General features: G+C 36.3%; 1 protein-coding gene across 1 annotated transcript in view; it reads right to left on the bottom strand.

The window, feature by feature from the left end:
- The window catches only part of LOC106887512 (cadherin-12), a 564874-nt gene extending 542933 nt beyond the window's left edge, over positions 1–21941 (bottom strand). The window contains exon 1 of the mRNA XM_014941084.1: positions 21725–21941. The gene's annotated coding sequence lies outside the window, so the exon portion shown is untranslated. The remainder of the gene's footprint in view (positions 1–21724) is intronic.
- Positions 21942–22464: the final 523 nt, after the last annotated feature.

The raw sequence follows: 22464 nt of genomic DNA on the forward strand, positions 1-22464 counted from the left end.
GTTTAAAAAACCCATTTAAAGTTAAAAAAAAAAAAAAAAATGCCTTTAGAGGTAAATATTTTTCTTCTGATTTTGTAATACCACTGAGCAGTGGTCACAGTTATCTGCCCAGTGTAATGACAGATATATTTTAATTCTTCTCTTCCCAAATAACAGTATAAAGTATATGGTAGCTCTATGGCAAACTGAGTATTAGTTCTATTACTTCAGTTTAGCAATCCACAAATTCTAAGCTCTGAAATGCTAAATAACAGGGTAAGCACATATCACCAATTCAGGGCCTGACAAACAACTGGATATTTACCCTACAAATTAACTGCATTTTAAGCACTCCTAAGTGGATGAAGAAGACAATCTTAGACATGTAAATCTATAAAGCAAATTTTATCTGCTTGTGAAGATGTGTAGTAGCTAATTAAACAGTGTAAAAAAATAAGGATCTTATCTAATATATTTATGCCCAGTAGATGAACAGCAGCTACAAGTTCCTTTTATGTTTATGGGGTTTGCTTTCTGACCTGATAATTTTTAGAAAGCATTGCTCCAGAAATGAAAGGAATTCTTGATAATTGTGTGGTAAATTGCCTTAAAATGTTTTTATTCTATTTGGTTTACTGTTATTTCTTGCTAAAACTGGTCATTTTTACCAGAGACAATATTGCACAAATGTACTGAGTGAATGTGTGCAGAGCAGTAAAATGCATCTTAGTCCTCCCTATAATAAGTTCTGCAGTAAGTGATAATTAAAATCCAAATAATCAACACTGCAGCTAAAAAACCCCAGCAAGATAATTTAACTATGTGACAATGAAACTCACCCCACACGAGCTAAGGGAATGGGAACTTTTGTAGAAGTAGCACTTTTTCTAATGGTTCATTGTCACCTCTGTTTGCCGTTATTCTACTGATGCCCTTTCAGGTGTAAAGCTTCCAGGGGCACACAGTCAAATACTCTTTTGAGGATGGCTGTGGTAACTGAGATATTATGCCTGCAGAAGCACTCTCCCAGTTATTCTCTAGCTGCTGTACCATCTGCTCTGTTTCAATGCTACCTCTCCTTTTGTCAGGATTTGCTCCTTTCCTCCCCCCCAGAAAGAAAGATATTATGCCAAATATGATAACATGTACCAAAGATAGAATTTCAATTTGCCTACTGCTAATAAAAAGCATACTGAGAAAGTTATTTTAACTACCTGCACATTTGCATGGCAACACATACTGAATTTTCTATGAAAGTTGTATTCTGTTGCATAGAGGATAACTCTATCACATGTAAAATGAACGAGTGGAGCAGCATGGAATAAGGAAGGTGACCTTAAGTGTATTCCTGACAGAAGAAATTGATAATTCCTTTTCTAGGAATTCAGGAGATCTAATTAAATTTAACATGTAACTAATTAAGCCAATAGAAAATGGAAACAGAAAACTTTTAGTATGGAAAATGTGTTTTCATGGGATTTAAACGCTCTAGTAACAAGGAGAAGATGGAAATAAGTATGATAATTACAGGTACAGAAAGGTATAAGGAAGTATCTCTTCTGTGTTTTTCTATGAATTTTGGAATTTACAGATCTGACGCTAGGTGGATTTTTCATTGTGACTGATTTATGAGTTCCCTTTCCATGACATAACAATCGCAATGGCATATTCCCACCACCATTTTGAGCCTTCCCTGTGACCCAACTGACTTTTGCCTGTCCCCTTAGCAAGACAGGCAGGAAACAGCATGAACTGTGGTTGCCTCAGACTCAGTATAAACTGAGGAGTCAGCTGGCTGTTCTTAGGTTTTGGACAAGTCCAAAAGAACAAGCTCCAAGCTCTTGGAAGGCCCAATGACTGAGCTTGGAGGCTGCATGCTGACTTTAAATCTTTCTTTTTTTTTTTTCCCCCCATTATATGCAATTAATTATTTTTTTTAACTTCTACCTCTCTGTTAAATCATGTTGAAGATGCTAGGTATGCATAGTAGGAATATACATAGAAATATGTAGGAATAGGCAAATACATAGATGGATATATAAAGACAAAATGGATGCAAAAAATCTCATATTCTAAGGAATCCAAGCATAGCTTTTTAAGGAACAACACTGATTTCCTGGTAGGAATTTGAATTAATTAAGGAAGAAGGTAAAGGCATAAAAATTACATCGAGTTTGTAATTGAAAGCCAGCATATTACTGTCACTTAAATTCTTAAAATCATTATTGTCTCGGCTATTTCAACAGTAAAAAGATTAGTGGATGGTTAGTTTTGTTCTGCAGAGAGCATACTATATTTCCTTTTCATATACCAAACTTTTATTCCCAAACCAAATCTTTTGCTTCATAGGACAGCATGTTCTTGAAACTTTGAAAAAGTCACTAAATTAGGTCTCCCTAGAGGTGGTGGAAGACATTAACTTCTGGAAGAATACTTAGAGCAACACAATGTTTGGATCTCAGGGGACAAAAAACAATGCTCTTTCAATTTATCAAGACCAAATAGAGCCACCATGGAAGTATCTTAAAGATTGTGACACATATTTTACTGTTCAAAGACAGCGGGCTGAAGTGGCATTAAAAGCTTAGGCTACCAGGGAAATTATTTTGGGAGCTAGCAAGGAGGAATTATTTTAGGCTACTTCTCGACATCTCGACATGTCAAATTTACTATTAACACATCCTTTAGCTTTCAGGACACTGTGAGGCCTGTGTGGCAGCTCTTCACGTCAGTCTGTAGTCTTCTTCTGGACCTAGGTGGGATTAATAGCTTTCACCTGCGTCCAGATACACAGGGAATTAGAGAAAAACTCTAAGCTGACATATCTGTAGACAAGGCGTCATTTCAGTCTTATGTAAGGCAGCAAATTAAGTAAAATATAAATTAAGGGACAATGGATATTTGCAGATGCACAAATAGTCATATAAAACACACTACAGATGATACTTTAAGTAAGAGTGTCCATATAGGAACTAAAATACCAGGGAAAGAGTCAGAAACAAGAAATATTGAAACAATAAATTTGTTATATTTCCAGAGGCACAGATCATGTAATAATAAAATAAACCTATCTCCTTGCTCTATTTAGGGCAAGATAATTCTCTATTAATAAAAGGTAACATGAGAGTCCTCTGAGACAACATTCCTCCTGCCTTGAACTCAGAGGTTCCACATAGACCCTAACCTGCACGTACGCAGATACTGAAAATCCCGATTTAGGATCCTGCTGACCCCACCAATTTTCAGAATGAACATGATCAAGGAAATTATATATATGATTTAATATATAACCCTACTAAGCAAACCATTTGCTAATGTTATCAGTGCTATGGGTTTCTATCCTTTTAGCTTTCTATTATCTATACTCTCAAAGTAATATCATATGTATCCATCCACGTTCACAACATCTTGTGTGTATTGCTTACCTCTTTACTTAATCCCTGAATTGTGTAAATAAGATTTTAAATAAAATCAAGCCACATAAAGAACACAGGGGACCTACTTTCTGTGACACTATGCACATCTGTATGGCCTCATCACCCTGCCCTGCAGCTTCATTATCCCTAACTAAAATGTCTCAGGCTTCCGCCTCAGGCTATGTAGTGGTATTTTCAGAATAACCCAGTGTATAGGAAGACGTGGTAAGTGGCAGCTGGCTCAACTAGATATTTTTTGCTTAGTGTCACGGGGACTACACTATGGATGAACTCATAGACACAAGGAAGTTAATCAGCTGCAGTCTTCTGATTAAACTGAAACTGGACAAAATCTGATTTTCAGCATATAGAAAAATAGTAAGGGTAATTATGGTAAGAGTAATTATGCCAGATGGAACTATTAGATGCATTTCCCACATTTCATTTAATTCAATATAGAGTCACATATATTTTGGAAAATATTTTCCAGCTTTTTCTTTAGCGTATCACCAGTAAATGTATGCTCTTATTTCTCTGACTGGGTAACACCTTACACTTGAAGCGACTGTTCACCGATTGTACCCATACAAGCAAATGAAATATTATACAGGTCAAAATATAAATTCCCTATAATGATCAAGCCACATTCAGAAAACTAGGATTTGGGGTGTGAGTATAGTTTTCCTTGGGGAGAAACTTTCATTGAAGCATCTGCCAGAAAGCTCAATTAGCAATTTTAAACTTGCCAACTTATTTCTGCGCAGCCTCCGTTCACATAGCCAAGTGATCAAAAACTAGATTCTCCTTCTCCATCTTCCCTATTTAAAGCCCTCTTGTCCCATTCTAGTTGGCAATATGTGAAAGAGCATTTAATTGTTAAAGCCCATCTAAACTAAGATACAATGAACTGGTCAACCTACTGGAACCATTTGTTAGCTGTGCACTATTTGGTCCACATTAACCTGGCTGAGAGGGCCACAGAGCTCCTTGGAATCCCCCTGCTGTAACATTGAGAGCCTCAGTAATGTGGCACAGGAGATTCTGTGTGGCTCTGTATCCCCCGTTACATACAGCCAAGATTTTCACAATATCAGGAGTACAACTGCAGCTCATGCGATAGGCCCTGAACCAGTTAATCCTTTTCCACGGCTACTGGTTTTTGGTTACCATATTTCAAAGAATACAGGGAGATGGCATCACTTGCAAAGCTATTGTTTTAGTTTGTCATGAGATAGAGCAGCACCTGGAGAGCATTCAAAACTGACCATCAAATAGGATAAATGGAGAGCCTATACCTTTGACAGAAATAAGTTAAATACTTCAACAAATAAAATATTGCACATTTTTTTAAATGAGTCTGTGTGGAAAGTTTTAACACATGAGTTTTCCTTAAAAACTTTTTGTAAAGGCCTTTGCTGCAAGTCTTGCCAAGGTCAGATAGGAGGTGCCTGAAGAGAACAAATTCAATAAAAACAATTCTGTACCCTTTTAAAAAGCATATGAGAAGTCTAGGCCACAGGCTGTCTTATTTCACCTATTCTGATTGCCTAATAATTCAAGTTTATTTAAAAAAAAAATTAAATAAAAATTCTTAGCAAACTATTGCTTATGTAGTGGAGACATCACATAATATGTAATATTTCAATAGTCATCGGAATTAAGATTCATCTTTGCACAATAAAATCCTATCAGAACCTTTGCAGAAATCCAGTTACATTGATTCCATGTATCTAGGAATTTCCACCTTGCTCCTTTAAATAATTGTCTAAAAGATCAGACCACGTTTATGGAAATTTTCTTATGTTTACAGATAAAGTTGCAGAGACATTGGACGTGTCTTCACATTCTAAGTTCAATGGTGCAATGTGCATTTCTTCAAAGTTAAGTAAAAATAGAGGTGCAGTCAAACAGTAGAGACATCTACTAAGGTACAAATATGATGCAAATACAGATCACTACAAAAATATTCCAGCTTTTTTTTGCTACATAAAGCCTCAGGCTTCCCTCTCTATATCTGATGCACTTGAGAACTATTGTTTGCTGCAGATGTGACCCAGCTTTCTTGGAATGAAGCAGAAGGCTCCTTAAAACTAATACGATAGCATTACTGAGCTACATTACCTCTTTTGAATGAGAGAAAGAAAGATAAGATCAAAAGAGGTAGAAATTAATAGACGAAAAAAATATTCAAAAGAAAAAAAAAGCAGAAAAAAAATCAAATGCTTAGAAGAAAAAAAAAGAAGGGGTAGTAAGGACACTATCAGGATGCTGGGACCACACTTGTGCACATGCACATAGAGATGCCCTGCGCATCATGGACAAACTCTGCCTAAAAATGAAGACAAGAAACAAGCTTACTGCAGAAATAAACAGAGGCGGGTACACAGTTTTCTTCCATTTTCAGTGATTCTTTGCCGATGACAGAGTAATGAAGTGGTCATTAATTGTGTGCTATTTGAAGCAGTAAGAACCAAAGGTGGCTGTCCATGACTCAGTCTTGCACATTGCACCTGCTTAATTATAAGCCATAGAATCAAAGGAAATAAAAATGACTCTGTTGCTCAAGCCCTCAGTGAGGCACATAAGCTTCTCTTGCGTGCAGCTGTATTACAAGGAGATAAGCACTTTTCAATGAATTCCTTATTTTTTAGCCATAACCTCAAGAGTTTTTGCACTGTGAGACAGATTCAGGATTACAGATCTTTCTTCATAGATAACTGTTTCTCACTCTCTGCCTTTTTTCTTGAACCATTTTGAGTCTACACTAACAGAGGAGGAAATAAATGCAGCCAAAACACATCCCCTAGATTAGAACTTGTTAAAAAACAAAACAAAACAAAAGTAGCATGAAGAGGTGGTTAAAATGTACCTTTTGGTCATTACACTTTTTCAAACTTCAAGTGTTTCCACTCCTCACAGACAGTATTGACTCAAATGTAAAGAGTCTGAAGGTAAATTTTAGATCTGCTAATACTGCAGAAGGTAACTCATCCAAGATTTAGGGAGACCAAGGTTTAAAGTCCCCGCCTGACCCAATTCAGAACAGATACTCAGTATTCCTCCCACCGTGATACTGAATCGTTTAGAATTCCTGTCTCTACCAACGACCTTTTAATTTTTTTAATAAAAATTTAAGTAAGTTCCTTAGAGAGACTCAGGCTATAATAGTACAGAGGTGAAGTTACTTACTTAAAACGAGGGTTGGGCTGAAGCCAAGGCAAATAGAGGTTTAAACTTTGTTTTCTTACATCCCCAAAGTGTTCCTTAACCACTGTGCTAACTTCTGCTTTGACATGTTTCTTCCTATCTCTCTTTTCCTCCATCCTAGGCATACAAAATATCTTGAAGCAATTACAGTACCACTGAATAAGAACTAACTTTGATTAATCAGGATTTTCCACCCCTTCCACAATGTGCACCAGTCCTGTTTGCCTGCAGAGTTATCAGATTCCCATAAACAAATACATATACTCTTTTCATATGTGCATGAATGTATCATGGGAACATAAGTAAACTTGATGTCACGCTTCCAAGAAAATAGCATGTGTGAGTCCACAATAAGGAAAGTTACTTTCTCTCTCTGTCTTGTCTTCCTAATATACATGCATTAAAACATTGGCCAGCAATGCAGGTAGTAGAAGCAGATATCACAGAATAACCAGACTGGTAAAATATAATTGACTTTGGTAAAAAGCCCACCTAAATTAAATTTTGTACTCCACACTTAGACTCCACAATGAAGTTATAACAACCTCAGAGCTGCGTTATTATCACCATTCATTTGGTCCATTTGACATGTTTTGATGTTAAGTACGCAGAATGCATTTACACAAGCTAACCCCAAAATAAATGCATTGGTCTCAGGTGCAGTATCGATCTACTCTGGTACTCAGAAACAGAATATACAGAAATATTGCATATTGAAAAAAATGTACTCTGTCATTTCACAAGAGAAGCATTTCATTTGTTGTAACAAATTGCTAATCTGACAGATTGCAGACATAGTAATGTTGACAATATTTTAAGATTCATCTTGTTTCCATGTTCTTTTGTGCTGTTTTGGCAGTGAGAGATAATTCATGCTTTCCTTTCCACCTGACTGCAATGGCAGTGCAGTAAATTATATCTGAGGTTATTTTAGCCAATCAGAAACCCTGATTAATTGTATTCTAATTAAGGAATAATGAATGGGGAAGTGACAAATTTCCTCTTCCTCATTTATTTTTGTAATTAAATCGCATACTGCACATCAATCAAATAATCTGCATTATTAAAATTTGCAAACTTTTTTTGGAGCCTACGTGTTGCTTTGTTGGCAGGAGAATTTATCAGGTTTTATGGCCAGCTGTCAAGAAATTATAAGGTGCTGACATTAAGCCATCTATCTGATAAATGTTCTAGAGGAAAGATGGAAAATAATCAGCTGTAGCTGTTACAAGAATGCTGGAACAGTGTGCAGTTTTTCCACTAAGTGTAGAAGAGGGTCATAGTTTGATGTTGAGATAATTATTTAGGTTGTGAGACAACAACTAATGCCTAATAATTATTCCAAGCCTTTAAGCTTCTACAATTTAGTCTGTGGTGTCATTTGTCCTTTAACTCTTGATCGGGAGTTTAGAAATGATAGAATAAACTGAGTGCTGAATTAATTACAGGTGAAAACCTCTATAAAGAAGATGGATAAACATAGGTTTCTATATTATGAAGTTCAAAAGCAACAGATAAAACATACTTTGGGGGCTTAAATATGCCCAAAAAGCAGAATTAGGAAGTAGTAAATAAGACAGTTTAGGAATGTTCAAAATATAGGGATTTGCTTTTGGAAATTTTCAGTTTTTCAGAGGGAAAAAAGGGGCTTTTACGTGTTCCTATTTACTGTATTCCTCATGCTGTTATTTCCTTCATGGAGTCTGTCAAGGCCATGAAGCATGATCTGGGGGGAAATACAAACAGTATTTCTGTCTTTCAGTGAGAAGAAGCACAAGGCAACAACTACAATTTCAACATCGTCCATTTCTCTGGGGAATATATTTTAAAATTTTCCTTTGTGAAAGCATCAAGTTCTGTTTGCAGAACATTTTCTTTAGCTGAAAATCAAATTCTCACTTGAAAATACTTCCATCAGGAAGGTTTTGACCAGGGCTTCTACAGCTCATCTGAGACTGACAAAACCGACTCATTCTCAGTAATTCACAGCACCTCACTTCTCAGTTCCCCACTTATGAAAGGTGGACAATCACATCTGTACGTTTATTTGCTATTATTAGGTTACATTCAAAACATCTTGGGTTTATTATTTCATTTTTTTTAATTTCCATTTTCAGTAAGTATTTCATCATGTCAACAGTTACTACTTTAGCTGGGTGACTTAACAGGGAGATAAAAAATAATGATAAAATTTCAAATGTAGAAATTTTCACATACAACAAGGATGTACAGAGCATCAGGACTAGCTGCCTAGGGTCAAAAATAAGCTGATCCACATAAATTAGTTTATATTACCTACAGCTGCTGACTAGCCTCTCATATTACATAAATAAGTAATGAAGTAAAATGATATAGTGACTGCAGTTATCAGAAAACCACTACTATTACTGAAATAAGATGAATTTTTTGTCTCTTACCCATTCCCTTTACCAAGATACCACAGTACCAAGTTCTTCTTAGAATTGTTAAATTATATCTGAGGCAGAAATAAACACTGTCTTTGAAATTTGAAATGAGTTGGACAAGAAAGCCCCGTGTCATAATTCTAAACTAAGTTCAGAAAAGTTTGAAAAGTCTTTCCTTCATAGAGTAAAAAGTGCATAATATAAAGCAAATGCCAAGAGCAGCTGTGAAAGGAAGATTTTTTTTTTTTTTTTCTGTCAGGTGTTCTGTCTTACAGTAGATCTAATGAGCTTCTTAACACTCATGCCAGGGGTAAGTTTACATGTCTATGGGTATTTAGGTAAGACATAGGCAAGGGATATTTGATAGCTTCCAAAGAAAAAGCTTTGCACTTAGCATAAAAAGCATCATTTCTTGCTTTGCTTTGCTTTTCATCTAGGTTCAGTCTATATATAAGGGTTTAACTTAAATCCTCAAGGAAATCTGAGCACTTAGTTCCTACTCAAGGATTAGAATGCAACAGAAGAAAGTTATGGCTCTAAATTCCTCTGAGGATCTTCTTTTTCCATTTAAAGTATCAAGACAGAAACAAGTACCCTAACTCTATCCTCTCAAAGATGATAAAAAGAATGATTAATTAAGTATATATTCTGACCACATATTTTCACATAGCAAATAAATAAAATAGTTCACAAATTCCACAAATGTAGAGATTTTGTAATGGTGACATTTACAATTTCTTCTTTCTGGGGATGGATTCCACTAGTCTATATGAAAAATGATAATAGAACCAACAATTTTTTTTCAGGCCATCTTTTTCACTGTACTGTTTTCAATGTAAAGAAAATAAGGACAAAGTGATGCAGATATGCCACATTGCATTCACATATTGGAAGTAAAAAAATTTTTTAAAAAATGGAAAAATCCCGTCCTTTTACATTATACCCGGCAGACAACTTAATCTACAATTTTCAGCATTAACACAAACTTTGAAATCTTGAAACATTAAGCCTTTATATTTCATTACAAAAATTACTCTGCTGTAAAATTGCTAGGTGTTAGTTACAACCATGGTTATGGTTTGAATGACAACCTGCTTTGCTTGCAAAAAATGCCCATAGTTCACATGTTCCCTGGTATTTGCTTGCAGAGTTTGAAAGATGGGTCTTTGCATTCAGAATATGAACTAACTGAGAATATTTCTTAGATACAATCAAAACACCAGAATTTTTTGGTACATTTATCACTGGAAATGGAAGCTACCAAAGAGAGAGCAAGACTTTGGATTTTGGTCTTTGCAAATGGGGTGTCTGAATATCCTTTCAAATTTCAGTAACTCCTATATGCTTACTGAGGAAAATCACTTGAGAGAAATAAAATTGCATGAATTTAAGCTTCCAAACACAGGAATACAATATTGATCCTCAAAAATCATTATATTGTCAGTGCAAGAATTGGGGAGGAGGGGAGCAGGGAGAAGGAAGAAAACCTCTTTCTAATAATGCTTCATGCAACTATCTCAAGGGACTTCTGAGTCCTACAGTCCTGCAACACTCAGCAAATTAAAATATGTGAAACTTTTCCATGTTTTAATGTAGTAAACATTTCAAAAGCCATTTTTCACTATTTCACTGTGAGTATATACCACTTAAGCAGCTGGGAAATCTAATTTAGGTTTGAAATCTGCTTACAGTTTTGAGATCCTTGGCACTATTTCTGGGGAGGTCCTTGTATAATGCTTTCAGAGCAGAATAAAAATTTTACATAATGAGAGCCAAATCTATTGTAAGGTAATGAAACGGCTTTACTCATTTACTGTAAGTGTCCATCTTTTTCCCTTATTCCACGCCCAGCAGGTTGACACAGTAATATTAATCACATACAATTCTACTTCTAATATCTGATTTAAGCAACCAACCTCCCCATAGTATTTGAACTATTTAAGAAATGTAGTTTGTAATGTAGGTAGGTGAGAAAACAAGTCAAAAGGGATAAAAAAGTACATTTTAAAATATTTTGTTGCTCCTTGACACTGTTGACTATGGTTGTATTTGTCATTGTCTAGAAACAGAGAAACTGGAAAAAAAAAACAATGTTAACAGGTGCTTTTCATTTTGATTTTTGACTACCAGTAGCATTCCTTAGAAAAGTGTTCTTGAACCATGACAACTATTCTCTTTCCTTAGAGATAGAAACTGTTGCAAAATCTTTACATTCAGCTATAACAAAACTAATTCACTTCAAGAACAGCATTATCTCTTATAGCAATTTCTTCTTTATCTAGGTTACGTGCGCAGTTGGTAGCAAATAAAGAAATTCATTTTTTCTATTTCACTAGGTCTTCTATCTTTGTATAAGACAATATAAGGAAACTATTCCTCTGCTCATTCATGGTTTAGCGGTAGTAAATATTAACTAGAGTGGTTTATGTTTAGAAAGGTTTAGTGCTAGTGAGGTTTATGACAGTTTTATTGGAAGCATTTAACAAGATTCAGTGTTTGTCAGCAGCTGGACCAGTGAGCAGCCTGATGGTCACTGAATATAAATGTAGTGGTAGGCAAGAAAACCCAGATCATTCCCAAAAATGAGAAGTGAGAATAAACCTTAAGAGCATTTTACGAGCATTTACAAGCACATTCAAAAATTCACTTCTTGTCCTGTCACTGAGACTGCTTTGAATTGCTGTGCCTAAGTGGGGAAAATTCTTCAGAGTAAATGACAGAGTAGCAGCACTGGAAAAAGAAGTTATTAGGTTGGTATTTGCAGTGTATTCACAACTAGAAAACATGTCCTTTTTTTCCTTTCTCAATGTGGCTACCAGCCGGAGTCTCTACTGTGTGGTAGCTACAGTCAGTACAAAAGTATTGATATGTTTCCTTCCAGTTGGAAATTGCTCCATCTTCATGTCAGATACTCAAGCTGAGAGGGGAAAAAAAAAAAAGATCACAAAGCACTCAACTTGCAAATAATCTCTCACAGCAGGTCAGGGTCAGCTAACTGAAAAAAAAAAAAAAAAAAAAAAAAAAAAAAGCCAGATGGCCAATTGAATCACAAGAGGAAGGTGTCACAGAGAAACCTGAGCCTTTCCCGCTTTATCATATTCTAGCCAAAAATAATAATTCAACAGCAGCCAACAGAACTCTTAAAGGCTTTGTGTACTAGCATGCCGAGCTTTCCTGTAATCACTGCGCTATCTCCAGGAACAAGGGGTGGCATGAATCATTATTTGGATGTGATAACATGACCCATACAAACATTAGGGGATAATGGGCAAGTCTGCACTCTGCAAATCGAATCACACCATGATCCATCATTAACCTAAGTGAGCTACTGCTTTATTGAAGTAGCCCCGTAAATGAATAGGTCACAGTCTATTTAAAAGCTGAGAGATTTGTTAATGCTCCAAGGACTTATATTCTATTAGAACATAACAGCCTGAGTACAACAGAGATTGTAAGTATGTTCTTAAAGGATAGGTAGAAAGAAGGGAAAACCTAAGATTTAGACAAGAATAATTTTAGAATGTTCCATTGAAACATACTTATTTACACATATACAGAAAGGTATTTTTATAAGTGCCTCAATTTAAGTTTTATCTTGAAGGAGGAAGAAAATAATCACTACTTTCAAAATGTTTTATTCCTCACAAACTTTTATAGCGCAAAGAGTTAAGACTTGGGGACTGTCTGAAAATTAATGCACTTCCAGTTAATCCGAGTCAGCATTACATGACAAATTAACATTGCCCTTCAGAACAGAGCTTCAGAATTCAGCTGAGGAGGTTTTCACCATTAAGCCATTTAATTGCTACTTTAGGAACTCTGGATTTTGCATAGACATAAGTCTAGGTGTTAATACCAGTTCTTCAGTGTTCAGTTTAGATAACAGGAATGAGCTTCAAAGCCAATTAAGACAAACCTTCCAAAGATTTCCCCACCACCACCTTTTTACTGCATCCTGGCAGCTTTATTTGTGGATGGAACAAGGAGTTCTGGACAACATCTTTTGAGACTATTGAATCATAAATGAAGAAGGAATTATTTTCCTCATAAGTTTTCTTGAAATAAAGTTTAAATCAAGAATCATTTATTTATTTGTAAAAAAAATAAATTGGTTTGGGTGGGGTTTTTGTGGGTTTTTTTTTGGTTGGTTTATCTATCTTTACATTCTATAAAGATTACAGCAAATCTTTGCAAAAGAGGAGTAAGTAAATGAGTCTATTAAGCAAACTGTGATATGCTAGCAAACCAGTTTTGCCTGACAAAGGTAGTAATGGGTTTAGCAGTTCAGAAGACGACATCTTCTCCAGGAACTGCATGGGTAATCTGAGAGGAACACATGCAGCAGAATTTGCTAAATAGTGGAGAAATTGGTAAACCTAACACCTGAGAGCACTTGTATTCTCTTCTAGGAAGGACAGATGATTTGCTTCCATTTTCTTCATTTGCACCTTGAAAAATTAAAAAATATCTATGACTACTTCCTGTCTGACTCTGTTACATAGTTGTTCTGAGTATACTTATGGTGTTTTATGGGAGTCTTTTGTGAATTTCATGCCATCCACACATAGTAACTTTGATTACCTTTCTAAAGGTGTACTAGAATACTAAATATTAATATACGTGCTGTTTTGCTAATTTCTTTATTTCTGAAATTCACTATGGGATACTGCTTTTACTGACAAGAGCCTGAGTATAAGGGTAGTCACTTTTTTTTCCCCATCATGGCTTCAAGAAGGACATTCATATTCATGTTTAAACAACTCAGTTCACTCTACAGCCTTGGGAACCAAATCCAGTGAAATACTTTTCCTGTGCATAATAATGAAGTCCCCATGAAGCACATACATCTTTTGCTGAATGTTAGACACTTGAGTAGCTGCTGTATCAGACACTTCTCTGACTTTGAAGTCTGTCTTACACTTGTCTTTCTGGAACCTACCTGATGATCTAATATGATTTTCTATAACATTTAAATAGCATACTAACTTTTATAGGTAGAAGTTGTTTGCCCTTAAACAGTTTAGATTGTATGCAGGCCACTGTTGACTTCTTCCTGATTTCTGTTTGACCTAGTAATTGAATAAAAAATTTTCTCAGTGTAAGGGGGCAACTGATAAATCACAGAAGAGCATATAGAAACCAGCACAACTGCTTATGAAAAAATGTAGAAATATTGGACAACAAGGCTGCAATCTATTCCTTGATCACCTTCTCTCTCTGTCACGACCAAGCAAATAACACTGACATCTTGTCCTTTTTTTGAGTTACACACACTAGGGATAATAGTTACAGTGACAACAAAAGTTCATCCTTCTCTCCTGGACTAGCTGGATGAGTTCTCAGAACCCAACATTAGCAAAATTTTGTTTGGGGGTATTTTTTTTCTCTATTACCAATATTAGTTTTTAAATGGATAGAATTAGTTTCTGCTCCTATCATTAAGCACAGATGCCATGATTTCATAAAAAATAGAGAATGAATAGCAATATTTTTTATATGGTACACTTTCTATGCACCTCACTCCTGCTTATATGCATCTGTTTTGCATACAGCAGAAATCTACCTGGATGTGCAGCAAGAAAAACTTTTGGCTATCATTGTGGCTGGCAAAAGTATCCAGTTTTCATGTATTAGCAGAGTTCAACCAGTTCAACAGTTTAAAACCTAGGTTTCAGGACACAAAGACACAATATGTAGTTGAATATGTCTGTCTTTTGAGACAGAAAGATAACTTGACACACCTTCCAGAAACAGCTATTGGAAAACCATAGGCACTCTCCTACCTGTTTACTTCTGCCTAGTTTAGGTCACTATTATAGGTCTTACACACTAGAATGAAATATCCCTTTAGGAACATATATATTAATATATATTAAATATATATATTAAATGAACTGCTTGAAACATCATGTGCTTTTGAGTGGCCTTCTTTAGACACACTCACAGACTTGCTTCCTCAGCCAAATTTACGCTTGTGTGTGAAAATTCTTCTTTTGATAGTAGGCCAAAAGCACAGCTTCAGGCCTGAAGTAGGTTGCCTAATGTTTAGGAGTGGTTAGAGAGAAAATACATAATGGGAAGGTCAACTCTTTGACCCAAAATACAACATAAATGAAAAAACAAGAAAGTCAGATGTCAAGAAAGCGTCAGACTGCTATGAAAACAAATCACCCAAGGTCATGCCTTACACTTTAGGTGAATCTTCATTAAGTTTACATGTTACTTAAATGCTTAATTAATTCCTCATATTCCTATATCAGCCCAACCAAATGCAGATGTCAGACAGCAAAAGTTTCTTAAGAGAATCTGTTCTGACAAAGTCTGCTACATCACATAAAGGAAGAAAGGTAGACCCAGGCCATTCTGCTGGCTGTTGCTCCATTTCCAAGGAAATCCACAGTGTAGTTTCATGGCCTCCCGAAATCATACTACCCACAGCTCCCAAAAGGAGCTGTACCAGTAGGTACACATAAACAGGACAGCAACAGGGTAGCCATACTCTGCCAGGCCAAATGCCTCCTATTTGCCAATAACAGAGCAGTTCTATCTTTCTGACAGAGAGTCTCCAACCAAGGTTAAGCCAGCTTTACTCCTGCTCTGTGCTCCCAAGGAGGCTAAGATCAACCAAAACTGAAGCCAATTTCTATAGGAATAAATAATTACTGCTGGAATGCAACATGAAAGATGCTGATGAATCAAGCCTGTCACTCCTGTTCATTGAGCTGTCTCTTCAGTGAATCATGCAGCATTATTTCTCTGACAAAGACCAAAACCAGGGCTATTTCCATCAATGCCAGGAAAGTTGAAGCAAAGAGGTTTTGTTTTATTTTAGCTAGGTTTAATTTCTCTTCTTCCATCTAAGTATTTTAAACCAAGAATGGATTTCAGAACTATCATTTCCCTTTCTACCGTCACTACTTTTTTTTAATACACTGTTCAATCCACCAGATCATTAACACATTCTCCATGAGACTCATTTTGTTATTTTGAAGTGTTTTCCTTTAGCTGTAGTAATTTTCAAGATGCACCTGTGATTGCACACGTCCTATTGTATTTCATTCTGTTGTCAAAGTTTTCAGTAGTTTATAAGATAAACACAAAACAGGACTGAAAAGAGACTATTTCTGTGGGTGAAAACATTGCATAGTCTGCCACCTCTGACTCCACTACCAGAGGACAGATTTTGGGAGAAAACAAATGGGAACTAAAAGACAATGAGTGCAACAGGAGCATCTACTTTGAGGCTGTACTCAGGGCACCTCAAAACTCAGTTTATAACTACATCTAGGTGCAGATAGTAAGAATCTATGTACTGAGACAAAGCAGATAGGAAACATAACACAAAGCAAAAAAGGAAGGAAAATATTTGCTAGAAGATTCAAAAAAAGGATACAGCTGTAACAAGCTATGACATAAATTTCACTTGATCTGCCAGGGAAATGCAACCCCTTTCTGGTGTTTACCAAAACAGCTATTTCAGAGTCCCTCACAATGGATTTCACTGATAAAAGAAAACAAATCCATCAAGGTAAAACAATAAAGGACAATGAAATTAGGAAGGAGGATCCAATAACACAAAGTGCCTAAGACAGTATGTTTTACCCCTGTATTATTTGATTAACAATGTAGGCTCTTCAGCAAAAAGAGTACTTTATCAGAGAGTTTCTAAAAAACATGATGGTGTATATGGAAATCATCTCTTACTATTAGGCAGACTCTTAAGTGGCACCCTAAACAGAGACAGACGTGACTATCTTTCTTGAATTGAGGTCTCTGAACAGCAGCTTGTGTTAATGAGGAATGATGGAATCTGAACTCCTATACCATAGTTTTTACCTTAAGAAATATGCTGTCAAATTTACTCTGTGGAATCTGGTAGTATCACAATTGAAAATAATGCACTGAAAATATACCCCAACATTACTTCCACTACTATGACACGACCACTTAGAAATATACAGCACCTAACTGTAGGCCAGAAGAAGTGAAGATACCGAGACAAATTAACGCACCACAGCAGAGCCTAGCCCTCCCTCCTCATCAAAGACTTTTAGGAAAGTGAAATCTAGAGAGGAAAAGAAGAGGGGCTATCTTTCATATCAGATGTTCTGTGCCAGTCCCTTTAGGGAGCAGTCAGCAGCCTAAGAAAATGCAAAAATTACACAGTATTTTTCATAACAGTGTTATAACATACAACACTTCAGACAACACCCCTTCTTAGTAACGTTTGTCTATTAAGTCTCTTTTGCTACCATGCACCAGAATTCATTTCCTTTTGATACCTTAAACTCGATAAGTGCTATACAGACTCAGTAAGTGCTATACAGACTCAAATTCAGTTCACCTTTTAGGATGTCTCATAAAAATGTCTCCATTAAAAGGGTCTGTATAAACAGACCCCAACTGTGTATACATACAAATGCTTTTAAGTAGAGGCCTTTTTATGAGTTGTTTAAAAGCAGAATACTATTTGGCTTCATATAACAACTTTCACATTCAAGATCCCGCAAAGTACTTTGCAAATGAATAGCCTGGAAACCAACCAATATAGTGATGCTGTAGGTAAATACATATGATTGGAAGTGAAGCAGACAATTGCAGAGGTACTACGGTTTCTTCTTTTAACATGTGAATAGAAATGCCTGGTTAAATTAAGAAAAATCAAAGACATTATGGAATCAGAATTATTTTTTTCTTTTTCTATGTTTCTCACCTGCCTCTCTTTAACATTTTTTGATTTAGAGGTTCAAATATATCAACTGTCAAAAATGAATGACAACGTGGAAATGAGATTAAAATGTGGCCATTCTACTCAGCAGTACACTGAAAAAACGTCAGTATATTTAATTGTTTAAAACACCATAATTTGGATATTGCAGAAATATTTTTCTTTACAAATTTACACTATGATTTAACTAACCATGTATCCTTTCTAGACTTCCACAAGATGATGACACTTCTGCTGGAGTTATTCAACAATTTGTTTCTCTTTCCTTTTTTAGTTATAGTTTATAGTTTAGTATATGCACACACATATATCACTGTTTGTTATTATTAGGAAAATTATCCAGAAAAGAGTTTGGTATCCCTAAAAGAAGGAAACAGAATTGCTTAATAGAAATACATACAAGTGATTATTTTTCAGAACCTCATGACTGTGAATTGGACAACTGTAGTAACTTAATCAAAATGCAAGTTGTTATCACAAAATTACTTCACACTATACTCAAATCTATAGTATTAACATTGAGTGGTTTTCAAGTATACGCAATAGAGGCAAAAAAATTTATATAGCAATATTCAAAGTTTGATATATCATTAGAATCAGCAGTAGAATGCATTACCAAAATGCAGCTTTTACAGTAAATATATCCAAAATTAAAACATTTCAGGTAATTATATTATAGCTAGAAAATAAGAGTACAGATGTAAAGATCACATTTAGATCACATGTAAAGGTAATGTAAAGATCTTATGATCTTTAAAAGCATGAAGACAAGCATAAGAAATATATTCAAAAAGTATGATCTCCCTCTTGGCAGACACTATCCCGTTCAGAATGACGCACATGCAGAGATTATTTTTATATGCCCTTCTCAAGAAAGTTTATATTTATGACCAGTTATACCCAATGAGAAAAATATTTTCCAAGTAATCACAGAATCACAGAATCTTAGTGGTTGGATGGGACCTCCGAGATCATCAAGTCCAACCACAAAAAAAAAAAAAAAAAAAACAAAAAACCCACAAGCAAACAAAAAACAAACAAACAAACAAAAAATGTTTTCATATTTTAAGATACACAGGGAACTATGAGCGTTGGATCGGGTTTACAGTAGGGTGCATGGTAAGAAAAGCCCCACTCTACCAATGAGATGGCTGCATGTACTTCTGTGGCTGTATGTACAGCAGATCCAAGTCACCCCCTTGCCTACATGCTTTATTACATGAAGACTGTGCAAGTTTTTGCCCTGACTTTATCCTCTCTGTTTTACTGTCACATTTTACATTGCATGTGCATGTCTGAGTAGTTCCAAAAGGTTAATATGGAACTAATAGACCCTATAAGCACGTTAAAGGCAGTTTACCTGAGCTCTGGATGACTACAAGAATATTTGAAAAAAATTTATAATGATGCTTTGCACATCTACATGTAACTTACTTCTCTAACTCTGCAATAACCATTTAAAGATTTACTTAACCACAACTTCTTAACCTTTTATAAACCATTTATAACCATACCTTTAAGATAGTGTGGTAGTAGTACCCAGATAAAAGCAATAAAGGCAGAAACCCCATGAGATTTTCATAGTACACAGGTGTCAACAATTTCTAAAACATTCTTATACAGAAAAGTATTTTAAGTAGTTTACATACTGAAAAAGCTGTCAACCTAAAAATTACTTAAGGAAAAGCAATCTAGGAATTTGCTAGCCTATAAAATTTTTAAATCATCTCAAGCACTACTATTGAACTAATGGGTTATTTAAAGTTGAAAGAAAGCAAAATAAGCATTTGTTTTCCTTCTGAATACTGATTACTAATCATCTTTTTCTTCAGAACAAAACTCCAACTGATGGGCACAAAATGGAAAACTGCATATAGCAAAACAACTGTAACATTTATATTTGTCATTCTGTTATCTCTTCCATACTGTATGTTACTGCAACTGAAATAGTATTTCTTCCTATATATTTGGAAAAAACCCCACCATAAAGCATCAAACATTGTGAGGGAGCTGTCTACATATCGTGATTAGAAAGGCACTCATGGGAGATCATACTATCTCTATCTGGTATACAACACAGTAGGTAAACAAACACCACAGACCCGACATTCACAACAGTTGGGGGAGTGGGGTGGAAGGGGCAGCAAATTAATCCAAATAAAGTAAACTTGAGGGAAAATGTCATACATGTGACAGATGTGAGAAAAACTAAAAATTACTTTTTAAAAAATCTTTTTAAACTACAGCGTTTTGTTTCTTCCTTCCCAAAAAGAGAATCTGTTTTTCCCACCATGTCTAACAGGGACTCTAACCTCAGCAAAAAGCATCAGGTAACTAGTTTGATCAGCCGAGATGGAAGCCTTTGGTCTGCATGCTGATATGTTCTGGAGCACTCAAATCAGTTCAGCAATTAACTGCTTATGACTTCTGCAATGTAACCATCTGGCTTTCAGATCTGGGAAAAAATTTTGTAAGAAGCCTTGAAACCTCTTAAAAACATGCTGTGATCAGTGAAAGGTCTAACAAGATGTTCAGAGAAGTGAAATAAAAACCTCCTGACCAATTTGTGAATTTCCTAAAAGCACGGTTTCATGGAAACATTTCAATCCCGATTTATTTTGTATCTGAAATGCAATCACATACACAGCAAAAGGTACATTATCATAAGACCTGCTTAGTATTCCTGAAGTGTCAGGCTTTTTGTGATTTATATTTGAACCTCAAAATAAGGAAAAAAAAACCAGTAACCTCAACTGTTCATTGATGTTATCCAGCAATAAAATAACCTGCCTTCCTATTCAGCTCTCTATAGATATTTGCAGATACAGAAAAAACCACTATTAACCACCACTCAGTACACACAGAAATTAACAAAGTCCATCACCACTATAATGTGCTTTGAAAGTAATATTTAAAGTACAAGAAACATGTATCATTCTTAAGCCAGGCAAAATATTTAGAATTGAAATGCCAAAGCCACAAAGCCATTCACAATAAAAAATTACGTGAAATATTTATCAAGTTAAGTACCTTCACACATCTCTGTTACAGGCACACTTGTGCATGATTTATAATTCAGGGCTAAACTCACCATTAAAATGTTTGTATAAAGATTATGTATGTTCTACTGCTCATCACATGACTAATTTGCAGACAATCAGTTTGAAACAGTACAATAATAAGTCATGGGTTGCATTTGAAAATCTTGCATGTCAGGGCTAAATTTTATTTCTCACCATTCAATTATTTCTGTAGTGCCTTTTTTATTTTTTTAAGGGAGGAGGGTGCTCAGGTGTTTTCAAAGTTGCTTTAAGTCGAATCCGCATTGCTTACCTTCTTTCTTTTAATTGAACCTTATCACTTCAAAGCTCAATGTTGCAGAAATTTCCACCCCCCCACCCCTATATTTCTACCTTCCCTCACAGACAGACAAAAGACTGAGTGCTTAAAAAAAGAAAAATACATATATATACATGGCAAATGCATTTTCAGTCCCACAAGTTTCTCACCATCACTTATTTATTTTCCCTTTCAACTGAACCAAGTCCTCAATTTCGCATGCTGTATTTTGCTTTTTATCAGCACCGATCTCACTGCCCATCACACCCGAAGTAGTTGCACCCATACCTATGTGTCTCCGAGCCACTGCCCGACCTGGCGGAGGGCTGGAGCCTGCAAAAGCGGGAAGGGAAAGGTGCAGCTCCTTCCTCTCCCTCCGCTGCCCCCTCTTCCTTCAGGCACTGCGGACCCGCACACTTTGTTTGGAACTTATTGAAGTTTTCCGATTCCAGACCGGGATGAGCAGGAAATCCAGCCTGCCGAGCCACACGGCCACATTCCTCGCGTGTGCCCCCGCAGCTCCTCCGTGGAGCCGGCGTCCTTTAGTGCAGTGGTTCAGGGTCGTCCCCCCGCCCCCGGCACCACAGCCCCAGCCACGGCAATGCCAGCCCGGGTTCTCCTCCTCCCCCTCCCCAGAAAAGCAGCCTTACCTGCTACATGAGGCTGCAGCAGCACCAGCAGGCTCAGCAGCAGCAGCATGCACAGCAGCAGCACCTCTTCCTCTGAATCACTGTAGCGACAAACTGCCCTTTCTCCCGTTCCCCTTCATTCACAAAGGATCTCACGAGCAGCAAAGACAGGTAGAAACCACTTTCTTACTGGAAGAGGTCGGCTCCCTTCTCAGAAACGACTGAATCCCTCTCTGTGGTTCCCTACACATTTACCCTTCAGATCAATACTGCTCTTCAGCAGCAGCTTGAGCTCAACTGCAGCTGATAGAGACTAGCCAATTGGTATTGAGGATTCCCTTTCTGCAACCCCCTCCCACAAAAATACACACTGTGCATCTGAAATTTTATTAGTTGTGAAAAGTAGTTTTAACCCCTTGCTTGAAAACCACACTATGCTTTTGGAGCTCCAGATAAGCTCTTGTTTTTCTTTTGCATTAAGAAAAGCTCTGACTGACCAAAATATCCCCACCTGGACTCTTTAAAGCAAGGTAACATTCAGTGAGAGACTAAAATATCTCAAACTGCAGTCAGCTGACTGTGAGGATGGTGTGTTTGCAATCTAGTAGATAAAGCATATGACAAAGCCAAACAAAAACACCCCAAGGAAACTACATTGCAATCCATCATTCAGATATCATCTTTTTCTTTTTTTTTTTTTTTTCCCCCCGACAGCCTTCCTATGTTTCTGACCACAAAACATGCCTGAACTACAATCAAAC

Source organism: Calidris pugnax, unplaced genomic scaffold (assembly GCF_001431845.1).
Source record: "Calidris pugnax isolate Ruff unplaced genomic scaffold, ASM143184v1 scaffold8, whole genome shotgun sequence".
NCBI lineage: Eukaryota > Metazoa > Chordata > Aves > Charadriiformes > Scolopacidae > Calidris > Calidris pugnax.